Below are 17102 nucleotides of genomic sequence, written 5' to 3'. Positions count from 1 at the left end.
ACAGGTATAGCCCAGGTGTTTATGGCTTGTATGGTGTTCCCGCCATTGAGTTTGGACTTGAGGATTTTTCAAACTCTCCTGATGTATTCACTTCCAATTTTGCTTTTAACTTCAGTGTGTGCGATGTTATCAGCCTGGAGAATGCCCAAGTATTTGTAATGTTCTTTCTCTTCCAGGTTCTTGATCTTGCTTCCATTGGGCAGTTCTATTCCTTCTATTATTATTATTATTATTATTATTATTATTATTATTATTATTATTATTATGTTGTTGTTGTTGTTGTTGTTGTTGTTGTTGTTGTTGTTTAAAAAGCATTTAAACCAGATTAAAATTAAAACTAGATATCATTAAAAGCCAGACTTTAAAAATGGTCTTTAAGGCTCTTCTGAAGGCCTCCAAGGAAGATTATCATCTTATATCCATGGGGAACGCTTTCCATAACCTAGGGGTGAGAACTGAGAAGGCCCGATCCCAGGTCGCTACCAGATGAACTGGTGGCACCCAAAGATGGACCCATCCTGATGTTCTTGTAGAGAAAGGTGCTCTCTCAGCTAAACTAGATCTACCATATTTTATGGACTATAAGACGCTACAGACTATAAGACGCACCTTAATTTTAATCCAGTTTTTCAGAGTTTTAACATATTAAACTGTTATCAAAACTGTACCGAAAAGTCCTGCTAGCTCCAGGAAAGGACTCTCAGCCTTGCTTCAGTTTGTTCTCCTTTCTTCTTGCCTCAGATAAGTCCCCTTTCAATTGCTCCTACTCCACTCCTTGTTTTCTCTTCAACCTCACTTCTGACCCTATTTAATAAAAAAAACCTCTTTCGTTTTCGAGCTTTCCTTCTCCTCACCAGAATGCACATACAGTACCAGAGGAGGGAGCGGCCACCACTTCGGCTTTCCTACTTCTTTGCACTTTCTTCAGCTGAACATGTTTGCAGAAAGGCAGCTGAACATGCTTGCAGAAAGTAAAACAGGAGGGAGAGCTGATAACAATGGTGTTGCTGGTGGTGATGTAAAACTTGCACGATCGGGGAGGAGGAGGAGGAGGAGTCCATGGCCCAAGCAGTGGAGGGTGAGCTGGAGCGGCAGTCCCCAGGCTGCACGGGGTTAATAGAGGGTCGCCCCCAACCCCCTCCTTTAGCATCCGTACAGGCTTTGCCGGGGGATAGCCCCCCCCTCGAACCTGTTTGGCAGGCTTACGAGTAAAAGACGCACCTGAATTTTGGTGGATATTTTTCGAGGAAAAAAGTGCGTCTTATAGTCCATAAAATATGGTAAGCCATTCAGGGCTTTAAAGGTAATAACCAACACTTTGTATTTTGCCCAGAAACATATCACAGCCAGTGCAAATGTTTAAGAACAGGCATAATGTGGTCTCTCCAAGATACCCCAGAGACCAATCTGGCTGCCATATTTTGGACTAACTGAAGTTTCTGAACTATATACAAAGGCAGCCCTACATAGGGTGCACTGCACTAGTCTAACCTGAAGGTTACCAGCTGGTGTACCACTGTTTTCATGTCCTTCTCCTCAAGAAATGGGTGGTGTTGTTAAATCGTCACATCTGGTAAAAAGTGCTACTGGCCACAGCCTCAACCTGAGGCACCAGGGTGAGACCCAGGTCAAATAGCACTCCCAGGCTATGAACCTGTTATTTCTGGGGGAGTGTAACCTCATCCAGAACAGGAAGTTCTATTCCATCTGGCAGATTATGACCCCCAACAATGAGCACCTCTGTTTTGTTTGAGTTCAGCTTCAGTTTATTATCCCTCATCCAGCCCATTACTGCCTGTAGGCAGGCATTTAAGGGGCTAATGCTATTTCCTGAAATTGTTGACAAGAAATAGATCTGGGTGTCATCAGCATATTGATAACATCCAGCACCAAATCCCCTGATGATCTCACCTGGTGGTTTCATGTAGATGTTAAAAAGCATTGGTGACAGAATGGAGTCCTGAGGGACTCCATGTAGTAGTTCCCATTTTGAAGAACAACTGTCACCAATTGACTCCATCTGAAATCTATCTGAGGCATACGAGCAGATCGACTATAAAACAGTGCCTACTATCCCTAATTTCCTCTGTGATTCAAAAAGATACCATAGTTGATGGTATCAAAAGCCGCTGAGAGATCCAAAAAACCAGTTGAGTTATACTCCCTCTGTCAATTTCCTGGCAAAGGTCATCTATCAGGCCAAGCGTCTCAACCTTTTAGCCTGCCCTAAAGCAAGTTTGAAATGGGTCTAGATAATCAGTTTCTTCCAAGACCGCTTGGTGTTGGTCAAGCACAATTAAATCTAAATGGGACTTTCTTTAAAACAAGTAAATTGATCATGAAAATCAGGATCAAATATTGAATCCATTGAATACCATTGAATCGACAGGAGCTCCAGTGCCACTAAGGTGATTACGGTTGCATTTCTATGTGTTCTTGCATTGGGATATTCCCAGTGAAAAAGTTGCAATTAACTAATTATATGACTAATTATCTGCATCAGACCCTGGAACTACAAACAACTAAGGACATGATCCAGTCAAAGCTAAGCATCCTTAGTTCTCACTGATTTCATAGGAACATAGAACTTAGGAAGCTGCCATATACTAAGTCAGACCATAGGTCCATCTAGCTCAGTATTGTCTACACAGACTGGCAGCAGCTTCTCCAAGGTTACAGGCAGGAATCTCTCTCAGCCCTATCTTGGAGATGCCAGGGAGGGAACTTGGAACCCAGATGCTCTTCCCAGAGCGGCTCCATCCTAAGGGTGGAGATCTTATAGTGCTCACACATCTAGTCTCCCATTCATATGCAACCAGGGCAGACCCTGCAAGGCTAAGGGGACAAGTCATGCTTGCTACCACAAGACCAGTTCTCCTCCCTCTTTTCAATGGGGAAAAGAGCTAATCATATGCTTAACTTTAAGGCTATAACAAATGTTTGTGCATTTCAAGTACAAGGTGAAACATATTTTGCGGTAAACCAGAATGTTTCTCAAAGCCCTCTCAATAGTCACATTTTCAAACTTCTTTGTTTCTCCTCTTTCCCCTGCTCTTTCCCAGTTAGGGCTTTTTTTCTCCTTCCATGAGTTACCCCACCTGATGAGTGACCATACAGTGAATGTGATATCACATCATTATATAGCCAATCAGATAAGACTTGATGGTGTTCACAGAGGTCAAATGAAGCCAATTGAAAGCAAGAACCATGCTTCCTTTCTGCCCACTGGGGTGGTCCCAGCCTATTGGTCCCTACCAATTGCCATCATTTTGCATGGGTGTACATTTGCACCTTCGTTTCTAAACAATGCCAAATGACAGGGTGCTTTTGATGCTGCTGAAAGCACTTGCAAAAAGTGCTCCTCTTTTGCCCCAGCCCTTAACTTTTGCATTGAAATCAATGAGACTTAAAAGAGGCTTAACTTTAGCTGGATCATGCCCTAAATGTTTATGAATTCCTGACTGGTAACATCTAGTGGGATGCAGACTCGTGTATCATCACGCAGCTCTCTCATTACTGCTGTGATTTGCAGTACCTCATTCAATTCCCTTGATACTGGAACTATATCATGTTGGAACATGGGCTAAATGGAAGAAAATGTGTTTGATTTTGTGCCTATGGACTGCTGTGAGATTACTTATACATTTGGTAGACACTGAGCAAATGGTAAGCAAGGTTAGAAAATGAGCAATTCACCTATTAAATAGATTCCAAAGAGAAGGTCTGATGAATATAGCTGTCCATGTGAAACTTCCAAGGTAAATAAATGATCTTGCAGATATAGTAAGCCCCTTATTAACAAAGTCCCAGGAGTGCAAGGAAATAGGAAAAGTACTTGTCCTGTTACATTGATAAGCCTGCTAAGTGAATAAGCAGCAAAATTCTCATTGCACAGATTGTTTAAACTGATTTAGTCCAATTAAGTTCAATGAGATTACACCAGTGTAAAGTGTCTGCGAGTTGTCCCTGGAGGTGTACGTCCTTACTGAGCTAACTTGAAAGATTCAAGTTATGCACAGCTATCTTAAAGGCATTATCAAAACAGACATTTCCATTACTGAAAAGTTCATCTGCTAAAATTTCAACAAGTCTGCCTTAGTAGCATGTGGAGGTATTTTCAATATGTCAGAAGCAAGATTGGCTGATAACCCCAGAAAAACCAACATTTTTGTACTTTAAAATGACAATTTTGCCTTCTCTAAATCTAATGGAACATAAAGGACCTTAAAATATTGATTTACTGACGGTTTTGAAAAGAGCAAGCAAGAAATGAAAATCCATTGTTTATTTTCACTGCTACTAGATGCCTTATTCCCCCCACCCCAAGTTGTACAGAAATTATAGGAAATCAAAAAATAGTATGTCTAATTTGCATATTGATACAACACTAGCGGGCTCAGCTACCACAGCAAACATGTGCCCTCCACTTTTATTTGGGCATCTGAAAAGAAGAATCAGCAGATGGGGGATGGATTAAGAAGCCTCTTCTTCCTCCTACTGATGCTTCTCTGCAAATGCCTTCTTCCTGCCCGTGAAGTGTCAGCGAGGTTGGGAACTGATAGGCATAGTTCTGCCTTGGAATCTACAAAACAATTCAACAACTTTAGAAGTCACTTTTTGCACTTGCAATTAGTAGTGAGCAGAGTAGTAGAGGGCAAACTCCTCTCAGCTTGCCACCAAAAGCATTATTTTTTAACTTTCCTGCCCTAAAGTAACTGCTGTCTTTAATGTTAGTTTAGCTTTTTAAAATCTATACCCCACCTTTCTCCCCAGAAATGAACTCAAGACGGCTTACATTAAAAACAGAATGAATCTGGAATCTTCCCTGAGGATCTCTTCCAACATTTCATAGTGCTCATGTGCAGGTAACACATAGAATCAATTATTTTCATTAGAAAACAGAAAACAACAACACCTCAGTTCAGAGTCAAGGCTCTCGACAAGACTGTAGTCACAGGAAGGCCACATGAGCCTGGCTCCTGATGGATCTTTCCGGCTCTTACCCTGAATATTCACCTCCTATTGAAGTTTCTAGCACTTTTGCTTGTAGAGACATAAGGCAACATGTGCTGGCATCAATACTGGGTTGTAGTTAAAGATTCCCTTCCTCTGGAGAAAGGATTCCTTTCTCAGCAGAAAAAACTCCTTACATTGGTGGAAGCTCCTTTCACTGGAGAAAGAGAAGCTTTAGCTACAACTTCTTGAATCCGATTGTTCACCAATATAATTAACATTAAAGCCTCTCTGGATTTATATTCTGGCCCTTCTGCAATGATTCCCCACTCCCTTAGTTGCCCTCATCCTACAATTTCTGGCTATGGGTCTGGGGCTTGAAAAGTCTGGAGTTAGCATTTCATGTTTTGATAAAGAGCAAGTGAAGTTCATTTATGTTGGAATGCACGATCAGAATCCTAGTATATGAGTAACTTCAATATGGTTTATTAATACAGACTAATGACCCAACCAGAGTCTTTCAAAATTCATTCTTTGTGCACTCTTGGATCATATGTGGCCCCCTTAATTTGCTGGAATCATATACGAAGGATAGCATCTACAGAGTAAAAGGGTTTTTTTTAAAACTCATAAACAATTTGCATTACCAGTAACACCACAGGTACCTTTTCTGGTTATATTCAGACCTATTAATAAACTAAATGTCAAAAGAATTGGTTGGAAATATTTGAGAACCGGAATTCATAGGCAATGCACAACAGTCATTTCTGCAGTAATGAGGCCTCTTGCTTTAGAGTCAGTTTCAGATAATGGAATGTGATCCGTTCTAGGAATTTTGCCTGAAACCAGAGACTCAAAAATATCCCAGTGCCCGGCTGCCAGATTTCATAACAGTTATTATGCTTAGAGAAATCTACAAAAGAAATTGAAATCCACAGGGACTGCAAGTTTACTTGACATTTGTCAACATTTGGTGGACCAAGAAAATTAACACAAGACCTAGCGATTTGATATGCCAAATCATTATAGTACATCAGATATAATAGTTACCAATTATCACAGCATCCCTGGTTCATAGTGCTATTGCTAAGAATCTGTCAGAGAGTGCAGCATAAATCCGGCATTATTAGGAAATAAAAGTGGAATTAAAAGATGTCACCCCAGTCCCTTGTTACTCACAGCCCCATTTCCAGAGGTGTGTATGTCTATCTATCTATCTATCTATCTATCTATCTATCTATCTATCTATCTATCTATCTATCTAAACCATTGCTGTGGTCTGTCTCTTTGTCACACTCTGATGTGATCATAAACTAGACACTGGAAGTCTAATTACCCTGTTATGCAAATTAATAGGTAGGTCTATGTTGATATGGTTCAATGTAGTTCTTAGTAGCTCCCATTAGTGTGAACTACAGTGACTACATCAAAGAACCACCGAACCCAGATATTGGGTTCACCAGCATCAGTGGATGGGTTAAGGCCAGGGTGGATTAGCCACTTTGCCGCCCATAGACAAAGATGATTGTGCCGCTGGGGGGGGGGCAGGGAAAATCTCACCCTAAAAAACATTGCTGCTGCTGCAGATTGCTTGCTGCAGGGGGGGGGGGGCAAGAAGGGAAGAGTACCTTTTAAAATGTGCCAGAAGCGGCGGTGGCCTGACTCTGGCCCAACCGCCCTCCAGGAACTATAACATGTCTTCCTCAGCTTGCAAAGCCCAGCGAGCTCCTCTCCCCCTGTCTTTTCTGGCAGCCGTTGCTGCCTGAAATGTGAGAGGGAGAGGAGCTTGCAGGGCTTCGGAGCCCTGGCCACACCCCCTTTGTGTGTGACATCAGAGTGAAAAGGGGGAGATTTCCCCTCACGCCCCACCCCCCACTACTACCGCCACCCCCAGAGAGAGGCATGGCAAAATTTGAGGGGCGGCAAAAGTTGCTGCTCCTCAAATTTCACCCCGCCGTAGGCAGATGCCTCTTCTGCCTCTGTGGTAATCTGCTATTGGTTAAGGCCCCATTTCAACAATGTGCTTGACTACAGTCCTTTACCTTCACATAATGAATAGCTACCATTCATTGTTATTGGAAAAATCAAAATGCTGCACTTGGTGACACATTGGGTCCTGTCAGACGAAACGTGGAGCCAAGGAAGCTTCTAACCAAGCTTCCAAAATCGAGGGGAGAATTCCCTCCACAGATGATTCAACAGCAATGTGGTTTGTTTTGCTGTCAGTTAGGAACATAGGAACATAGGCAGCTGCCATATACTGAATCAGACCATTGGGCCATATAGCTCAGTATTGTCTGCACAGACTGGCAGTGGCTTCTCCAAGGTTGCAGGCAGGAGTCTCTCTCAGCCCAATCTTGGAGATGCTGCCAGGGAGGGATCTTGCATGCAAGCATGTAGGTGCTCTGCCCAGAGCAGCCCCATCCCTAAGGGGAATATCTTACAGGGCTCATATGTGATCTCCCATTCAAATGCAACCAGGGCCGACTCTGCTTAGCAAAGGGGACAATTCATGCTTGCTACCACAAGACCAGTTCTCCTGGTCTTTGGCCCCTCCCTCCACCATTCGCCCAATCCACATCTGTTCCTCTGCTGCTCTGTTGCTCGAGCCTCTTGCAACAAGCTGAGAAAAAAGCCTGGGGGTTGGTTCAGATGCAACGCAATGGCAAAATTCAGCCATGCTTAAAACAAACAAGCCAACTGCACACCTTGGTTTCAAAGTTCAGTTTGTTTGGCTGAATTGAACCTCGGCTGAATTTGAGAGATGCATTCAGTTGGAAAAGCACAGCAGGGATTCTCAAATTCAACCAAGGATCCATCTTGCATCTGAAATAGTCCATTGCAGACGTGTCCTACATGACTTTGAGCTTCCGACAGACCGTACACAGTAATAAGCACACTGCAGTGGCTCCCATGCTACAACACTGACCCTGGAAGAGGACCTCAGGAAATCACTTCAACTGGGTTGACAAAAAGTACACCATAGGTGGAAAATTAGTCCCTGATTGGCCGTAAGTACCCATTTTGAGGCTGAAATACAATGCACAGTAAATCTCTTTTAGCTTAGTAGGCTTACTTCTAAGTAAACATGCATAGGATTAGGCTGGATATGACATTTCTGCACCTTCTGAAAGAGTTCTCTCTGTGTTGTTTTTCCTTGGGGCTGCTTTCCTCCCCTATCAGTAGCATGAGCCTCTTTTGGCAGGCCCGCCTCACACTTTGAGAACTGAGGCTTAGCCATCTCTCAATCAATGAGTTTTTGTGAGACTGCAGAAAAAAAGAACATCGAGACTCACTGGCCTGTACTGATATCTTGTGTTTCTAGTAGCAAAATATATGTTATAATGATTAAAGTGTACAGAGCTTCCTACACAATTTTAGTTGCATATGCTACATTGTGTGTTTCCCGCTTCATGGCTGACCATGAATACACTCTAGAATTGGGAAAACATCAAAATCCAAATCTCCAGCTATCTTTTTAATATGCAGTCCCAAGAGTCTTCCCCAAGATAGACTGCAGCCCCTTAAGCAAAGATCAGCATTGCTGTTTATACCCTGGCGACATGTCTAAGCAAAGCAAAGTGGCCTAAAATGCAGCTTTCGCTTTTTTCAAGCATGAATTCTATCCTGTATGTCCTCAGTCAAGGTCAAACTCAATTCAGACCTTCAGTCCACCATAGTAAGAATCTGGTATCAGATATGCCTTTAAGGATGGTCCCAGTACAGGCAGACACAGTACATGGTGGAAATATCCAACAATAAATAGTGAATTCAACTTGAGGCAAAACACAGGGAGGGGAACAAAGACCAAACTCTCTAAAATGGGAAGAAACATCAAATATGTCTGCTGCAAGAGTAGCATTTGGATTACACACGATTCCATTTTGCAGATAAGTGAATGATTTGCAGGATTTGGGGGGCTTTGGAGTAGCTTCTTCTTTGGACAACTTGGGCTCAGTTCTCTCCTCGTAACTAGTGTGAATGATATGAAGGGATAGTTTTGCACGCAGCCAGAGTTTGTCCTATTGTTAGCTGGGTTCAGGAAGACCACTTTCCCCAGCTCCTGATCAAGACTGGCAAATGACTGCCATTTATACTTACCCTTCTGCATCTTTACAAATAAACTGTATGCCTTCTTTTCAAAGCTTTGCCTCTGAGTCTGTTGCTTTTCTGGGGTACCTTAAATGTTGCCTTGCCTCTGTGTGTGTGTGAGTATACACACACACATATATATATTTACACATACATATTTACTGTATACACACACACACACACACACACACACACATTTACTTACTTACATTTATATCCCACTCTTCCTTCAAGGAGCCCAGAACGGTGTACTACATACTTAAGTTTCTCCTCACAACAACCCTGTGAAGTAGGTTAGGCTGAAAGAGAAGTGAGTGGCCCAAAGTCACCCAGCAAGTATCACGGCTGAATGCACTCTAACCACTATACCACGCTGGCTCTACTGCAGTTTAGACTGCAGTCCATTTGTTATTCATGCTTGCAAATTTGGTTTTAAGCAAGTTCCCTTGAATGAGATATACACATGTAGCATTCACCTATGTGTACACGTGTGGTAACACAAGTGATACCAAAAAACCTATCTGCTGAAAATCCAAACAGCTGCTGCTACTCAGAGCAGACAGTACTGGGCTTGAATGACTGAAGGTCTGGTTCAGTATAAGGCAACTTCATATATTCATATGGTTTCCGTAACTGGTCGTACTACAGCCATGAACCTTCAGGCCATTTCAATGAAAGGAAATGGCTTTATTGGCATTTGTGGAAATTTATGCAACGGACACAGAAGCAATTTCTTCTACAACAATCCTTGCTTTGTTAAAAGTCCGAAACTACTATAACCACAAACAACACTGAAGTCAACACACTTACCCGATTGCCTAGAAACCAGATCATTGTCTGATAATCTGGTTTGCCAGCAGACCACAATTTGCCAAGTCTGGATGCAATGACAAGCAGGAAACAGATGCCCACATGCTCACTTGCAAAGCGTGTGTGCAGCAAAGGAAGCACGATGTGTACATTTGCTGCATTCCAGAGTAAGCAGTGTGGGTGGCCGCATAAGAAGAGGGGCAACTTTTGCTAATCTCCCCTTCCTTCTGAAGCACTCGGTGAACTCTGATAATATGTTCCAGAGGTTTACACACCCCTCAAGGACATACTATTTTCAGGGGCCACAGAGCACTTTGGATGGAAGGGGGTATGGGGATATGAAGTTGCCCCTCTCCTCACATGAATGCTCTGTGACCCCTGAAAATAATATGTCCTTGGGGAAGCTGCATGTAAAGACCTGCTTTACTCTGCAAATGCACATGTACTTCCTGTAAGTCAGGCTGTCAGCCAGTGGCCTTATCTCCTCCCCTTGCATACAGAGGGGAAGAAGGAGTAGACTTGTGCTCATAACGCAAGCTAAACCACGGTTTAGCATGATGTCTAAACTGGGACACAATTTAAGATGCTGGTGGGAGGGAGCAGTAGTTAAATTATGCTTTAGGTACATAACTTATGTTTTAAGCACATGCTTTTAAGCACACTTTTATTTATTTATCATATTTCTTTACTGCCTGATATAAGCATCTCTAGGCAGTGTACACATTCTTTTTAGTTGGCGCTTCAAACTCTACTTCCAGGAATTCTGAGTCTGAAGATATGTAAATTAAAAATAAGATAGCTGGCCAGTTTGTGACCATCTGGTTTCAATATGAATCAAATGTGAACAAATCATTAAGATTCAATTAAGATTCTGAACAGAAAAATATATATCATTTACTCATATGCACTGAATTATTTGGGACCAAAGATCTCCAGGTTCCTTTAAGCTCTGTATTATGAAACGATGTTAGCAAGTGTACTAGAAATGCAGTGCCATGGTCACCAGGGTCAAATACAGATTTTTGAGAGAAAATCCTCTCAATATTATGCTTCCAGATAAAGCCAAAGAAGCCAGGACATTGTTTAGGTCCTTATGGAAATAAAATGAATTTTGTCCAAAGCATGGCTAGAGGCCATGTATTCCAGAAGGCTGCCAAGAGGCAAAATGACAGATTAGCATTGTAGCAGACAACACAGCTTTTGTACCATAATGAGAAATTAGGCTCAGCTAAGTTACTGTCAAGCCAGTAACTAAGATCCATTTCTGGTCACATAGGACAGGAAAGTGTCCAGTCATCTATTCTCGTTGTTATGACTGGCCTCAGTTGCACCAGTGTTAAATGTGCCTATTCATGGACCATGTGTTAACATACCATGGTGCCAATGAACAAAGGAACATAGGAAGCTGCCATATACTGCCATATACTGAGTCAGACCATTGGTCTATCTAGCTCATTATGGTCTTCACAGACTGGCAGTGGCTTCTCCAAGGTTGCAGGCAGGAATCTCTCTTAGCCCTATCGTGGAAAAAATGGAGCCTTACCATGTACCAGAAAGCGGTTTACATGCGGACTTACCTGATACCCCCGGTGCATAACCTGGCGGTAGTCTATCCTCCCCCACTCGATCTCCTTCGGAGAGTTGAAAGTCAGATCTTCCATCTAGTATGGTACACAGGTCCTTCCCTTTGGCCTGTGCGGTAGCATTTAAGGAGGTTGAGCGGGGAGGCCTAGCCCTACCTGCCCTGCAACCCTATTTTGTAACTGAATTCATGTCCTACAATTTTGGAAAATGGATTTTCGTGAATGTCCATAATATGTCCAACCTCCTGCAAAAAACCTGGGTCTCGCTTTTCGCTCTGCATTGGAGCAAGTCAGCATGGGGCATAGCATGGTGGGGGAAAGGATCTTTCAATGGTAATATCACACAAGTATTAAAAAGAGAACACCTGGACTACTTGAGAGATTTGTTATTCACACTTAAAAAATAGAAGGTTGAACCGGATCTATTTAAAGGATCCTCCTCAGTTAAGCAGCTAAGGAAAACAATTTATGGAGAGATTCTAGAAGTGGGTTTCTTAAAACCTGATTTAGAACGTAAACGCTACAAACACTGCACTTCACAGTACTTGTTGCAAACCGATCACCCTATCGCTCTCTTTAAGGAGAAAAAAGTCCCTTTCCATTTATGGAAAACAAGGTGGTGCTTATACCATAAAGTACTACCACTTAATGCGGCTAAGCCATGGCTCCCAGAGGACCAGCAAGAGTGCCCTAAAATCACCTGCAAACAGAAAGCTAGTGAGCTAGGTAAAACATTCAGGGAAACCCACTCACATTTCTTAAAAGAGTGTGTGGTAGCCAAAAGAGTGTGGCAGGGAGTAAGCAAGCTGTTAGAGTGGCCTGATTTGGAAAAACAGGCTTGGGAAGAACTAACCTCGGGCTTGAGCGATAGAACCTCTTTTTGAGGTCCCAGAAAGAAACCTTCAAGGAAACGGGGCGGAACAGGTGCCCTCATACTAGAGAATTGGAACGTTCCCCTTCTCGTAATCAGGTTAGTCAACCTGTATGTCATTTATGCAATGCTCCTGCATAGGAATAGGGAGGGAAGACGTGACCAAGAGGTTCACGTGGATGAGATAGTAAATCTCTTCTGGAAAAGTTTGTATGGTTATGTGCAAAAAGACAAGAGTATCTCTTCTAAACAGCAATGGGACAAATTGTGGAAATGGACGTCAGATGTAACCCCCCCGATTACCTGAAGTGCCTTGAAATCCCCCACCCCCGAGTTACAGTACTACCTGCATATACTTCATAAACTTGTGGGTTTCCAAATCATTGTGTGTAAATCTTTGTAGATATATCATGTACAAACAACCACTTTGTATATAATTGTGCTTTAGCAATGTACTGTATGCTTTGGTAGTTTGTTGGTTCAATAAAAAAATCTTGTCCTATCTTGGAGAAGCCAGGGAGGGAACTCGAAACCTTCTGCTCTTCCCAGAGTGGCTCCATCCCCTAAGGGGAATATCTTACAGTACTCACACTTCAGTGAGTGTGGGACAGGTGGGTGCATGTGATCTTTCTGCACAATACCAATCGATTGTCTGCAATCTTTGCCACTGATCTTAACAGATATTTGAGAAGCATATTCAAGCATGGTATTGGCTGATTTGCCACAGCCCTGTGTGATGTCAATTTTAACTGTGTCAGAAATAAAAAAGAGTCCAAACTGTTTACAGATGTTACAATAGCCAGCAGTATTATTAACTAGTGGATATGGGACAGCTCTAAAGAGCTCAGCCCCAAACTCAATTAAGCCAAACTACCGGTTCTTAGATTTAAGCAAGTTCACTGATGCCACATAATGCAGGGGAACTAAGTTATGGAACAGGCTGTTAGGTATGTATATTAAAAACCAAACAAACTGACCTAGCAATGGAATAAGCAATAGCAATAGAAATAGCAATAGCACTTACATTTATATACCGCTCTATAGCCGGAGCTCTCTAAGCGGTTTACAATGATTTAGCATATTGCCCCCAACATTCTGGGTACTCATTTTACCGACCTCGGAAGGATGGAAGGCTGAGTCAACCTTGAGCCCCTGGTCAGGATCGAACTTGTAACCTTCTGGTTACAGGGCGGCAGTTTTTTACCAATGTGCCACCAGGGGCTCTTTGCCAGGAGGCAATATTGCCAGGAGGCAATATTCAATGATGGCTGCATTCACACAATCACAAGGATAAAAAGTTAATCAGGATTAGTGAGTCTAATGGAGCAGATTGTGTGAACCCAGAATTTCAGGGCAATCCTGGTCAAATTTAACCAGGATAGATAACTATCTTGTTAAAATGGTTAACTGGACTGGTTTGAGCAGGATTGCCCTGAAATTATGGATTCACACAATCAGTTCCACTGATCTGACTAATCCTGATTAACTTTCTAACTGGAATCATTCTGACTGTGTGAATATAGCTGGTATTAAACTCTACATTTAGAGAAATCTTCTACGACTCAAGCTATATTTACAGGCATGAACATGCAAGATTACAGTTTCACACAGAAGTGCTGTTACCCCAGGACTTCTGGGCCAAAGTCCAGGGCCTCCACACCCCCTCAGGGCTCCCAAATCCTCCTTTGTCTGTTCCCAGTTGTATGGTTGCTGTGTTGCCAGCCCCGCGCCGTGCTGAATGGGCCAAGTGTGACCTCTGCTTCAGAGGCAGAGTGGGGGAGTGGGGAAAGAAATATGTGGGATGGAAATACATTAAGTAGTGTGTTGAAATGTTTCTGCTAAATCATATTTGCATAAATATACCTGTTATATATTCTTACATTCTTATGAGTTCAGTTGCTATTTGTGCCCTCAAGAAACCTCACGTTAAAAATACTGTGGGTGTCACTATGTGTCTGTGTATGTAGTGGGATGATGCTTAATTTGCAGGTGGGGAAGGGGCTACAAAGGCCTTTAGGTCCAGGCTCCAAAATTACCCAGGTGCTCCTCTGGTTTTGTGACCGAATAAGTGTTCTAAAAGAGAATATGTAATGAAAATTTGTTTCTATATACATTTAACATGCAAAAGTTATCTGAAATTATTCCTTTCTAAATTAGAGTGACCCAGAAAAGAAATGTGAAGTGCACCAGCATTTGTACAATGCTGTGAGTGTGTTTTTAAAATCTGGAATATATCACCTCACTTGGCAGATGGCTTTATGGATTTCTAATGGACTATTGTTTGGCAACAACAGCATGGGGGGAAGAGCTCTGCTGCTGCTATATTACAGCAACAAGAAAAAGCACCCAAACCTAGTAAGAATATAGCAGGCAAAACCAACAATGTGCAGCAGTTATTCAATAAATAATTTCTAGTGCGAATAATTCTAGACCCATGATTTAAGGTTGTAATCATTTTCCTATTAGTCTTTTATAATCAATCTGAAACAACAAAACTTTGATAGAGAGCCGCATACTATATAAAAATGCATGTCTTTTAATCATTCCCCCACTATTGACATATTAATTATATGGTTAACATAGCAATACAGCCCTCTTGAGTTTGTAAAAATGAAAGAGCGGTCCTCAGAGCCCTTATACCAAGCCAAATATTTATAACTCTGACCATTTACCAGCACTGGGCACTGAATGCTGAAATAGCAGCCTATAAAAGTGGTAAGGCCCCCTGCAATCTAGCACAGCAGAAGGTCCAATAAAAGTGCCCAATCTACTTTTCCATCCTGACAGGCAACATAAAGTTGACTGGAAAACCCCAGAAAGACAACTTTCAGAATAGCAGTTTTAATATTAATGAATATACATTGCAGGAAACATGAACAATATTTAAATATCAGAGCAATGTGCAGGAGAAGAGGAGTAAATTACTTATTAGGAAGCTACAGACATTTTCAAAGTTGTTCTGACTCTTGGTTATACTATTTTTTCCTGAATGTTGAATTGGGGTGATTGAATGCCTATCCATCTGGAAGTTAAATGGCCACTCAACACAAGATGGTAGTTTTTACATGCCTAGGGGAATCTTCATATATATAAAAGGTATACATTTGTGGATTAAAAATAAAAAGGTTTAACAAACAACAAGCCCAAAATGGCCCTGTGAGCTTCCAGGATCTGTGAATTTCTAGGATCTGTGGAATGTTGAAGGTAAACATGTAAGAAAATGCTAGAGGAACTCAATTCATTGTCTGGAAAAGGGAACTTGTGGGTTTGTATTGAATGCCAAAGAGAAACTCCCATCTTTGTTGCTATCTTTTGTTGCCTGGAGGAGGAAACGCACTGCTACTCAATCACAGCTAAAATCCTGGAATGGAATTCTCCATTCTCCCCCAACCATGGGCAGTTTTCACTCCTAGGTCAGGGCAATAAAAAGAGGGATGCTGCATTCACATGTGATGGAAAACCAGAGTTAAATGGGGCAGAGGTTGGATTTCTTGTACATCCAAATGCATGGAACCTCTGTCCCATTCAAAAAGTGACCCAAGGTTTCCCTTCCCAAACTCCAATTTGAACCCTTGGGTTGTTGCAAGTTTTGCTGAGTTCAGGGTCGTTACATCCAAACGTTACATGGGTTTGAATTTGGGGTTGTTACATCCAAACGCTGAACTGGAGGCAGCCTTCTCTGAAATCAAACGCTGAACTGGAGGCAGCCTTCTCTGAAATCAGAGTTGGAGGAAGGAAGCTCCTTCCTCTCTCTGTTCCAATTGGCTGCTGCCACTGTCTGCAGAGTATTATATGTCTGCGCATGTTTAATGTGTTTGTTATGCGCATTGTTTGTGTTATATATTGAAGTTATTTGCACAATACTATTTTTCAAGCCTATTGAGTCTAAGTTAATTAAATGAACACTTTTGTATGCAAACAAAATCACAGTGCTTGTTTATACATTGCATGTCATGTTGATAGTGGTTTGGCTGCGCCACTATCGTTCTCTGCCAGTTTATATCCGTGATGCCCATTTTGGATATCTAGCCACTGTCCTTTATGCAAGGGAGGAAGCCTGGTAGCCAGTCCCCCTGCTCGTGCAGCCAATTCCCCTTCCTTTCTGCAGTCTCCCTGACTGCAGTTTGGGTCCTGGAGGTTAGATCCAAACACGGACAGGTTAGCAAGTGGGGTGGGGTGGCTGGTGGGGAGAGAACTGCAGGTCCATTGGACCCTCAGTTCTGCATTATGCAAACCGAGATGGAGAGTCCTAAAGGAATCAGTGTGAATCTAGCAATTAAGTCTATGGCTGATGGCATAGGTGCTCATTAAAAATAAAAGAAAATGAAGGGAGAAAGGAGTTGGCCTGTTTCAGTTTCTTAACAGTTTATAGCATTCTGGAGATGAGCATTATGTTCTGGAATGCACACCATGAGATTAAAAACTTTCCATCCCCATGCCATACGCCCCCCACCCATTATGTAGTAATAAAGTGCTCAGTTTCAGGGCTCACAGCCTGCACTCAACCTGACCCCCTTAGGACTACATAGCACAATAAGGGAAAGTTTGAGAATGGTGGGAAAGAAAAGGAGATGTTCTCTATAAGCCCCAAACAGTGCTACAAGACTCCTTTTCCAGGTTGACTAGAATACTCCTATTAGGGGTTGAGGATACACTTCAATATTTTGTTATGGATCCCTATTTTCAGGATCTTGTTTTGTTTTTGTATTATTCAAAGTGTTTATTTCTACACCTTTCGCTGTTTGAGTGGAAGAAAAACAGGATAGAAATGCTCAAAATGGGCTAGTGGTAAC

At 42.2% G+C, this 17102-nt stretch overlaps 1 long non-coding RNA gene across 3 annotated transcripts in view; it reads left to right on the top strand.

Annotated features, from left to right (window-relative positions):
• Positions 1-17102, top strand: part of LOC128351653 (uncharacterized) — a 41919-nt gene that overhangs the window by 13161 nt on the left and 11656 nt on the right. For all 3 annotated transcript variants that reach the window (XR_008319949.1, XR_008319950.1, XR_008319948.1), the window contains one exon: positions 4774-4865. This is a non-coding gene — a long non-coding RNA (uncharacterized LOC128351653). The remainder of the gene's footprint in view (positions 1-4773; positions 4866-17102) is intronic.

This window comes from Hemicordylus capensis, chromosome 3 (assembly GCF_027244095.1).
Source record: "Hemicordylus capensis ecotype Gifberg chromosome 3, rHemCap1.1.pri, whole genome shotgun sequence".
Classification (NCBI taxonomy): Eukaryota; Metazoa; Chordata; class Lepidosauria; order Squamata; family Cordylidae; genus Hemicordylus; species Hemicordylus capensis.
Note: the sequence above shows the minus strand (reverse complement) of the source record. Positions and strands in the feature narration are given on the sequence as shown.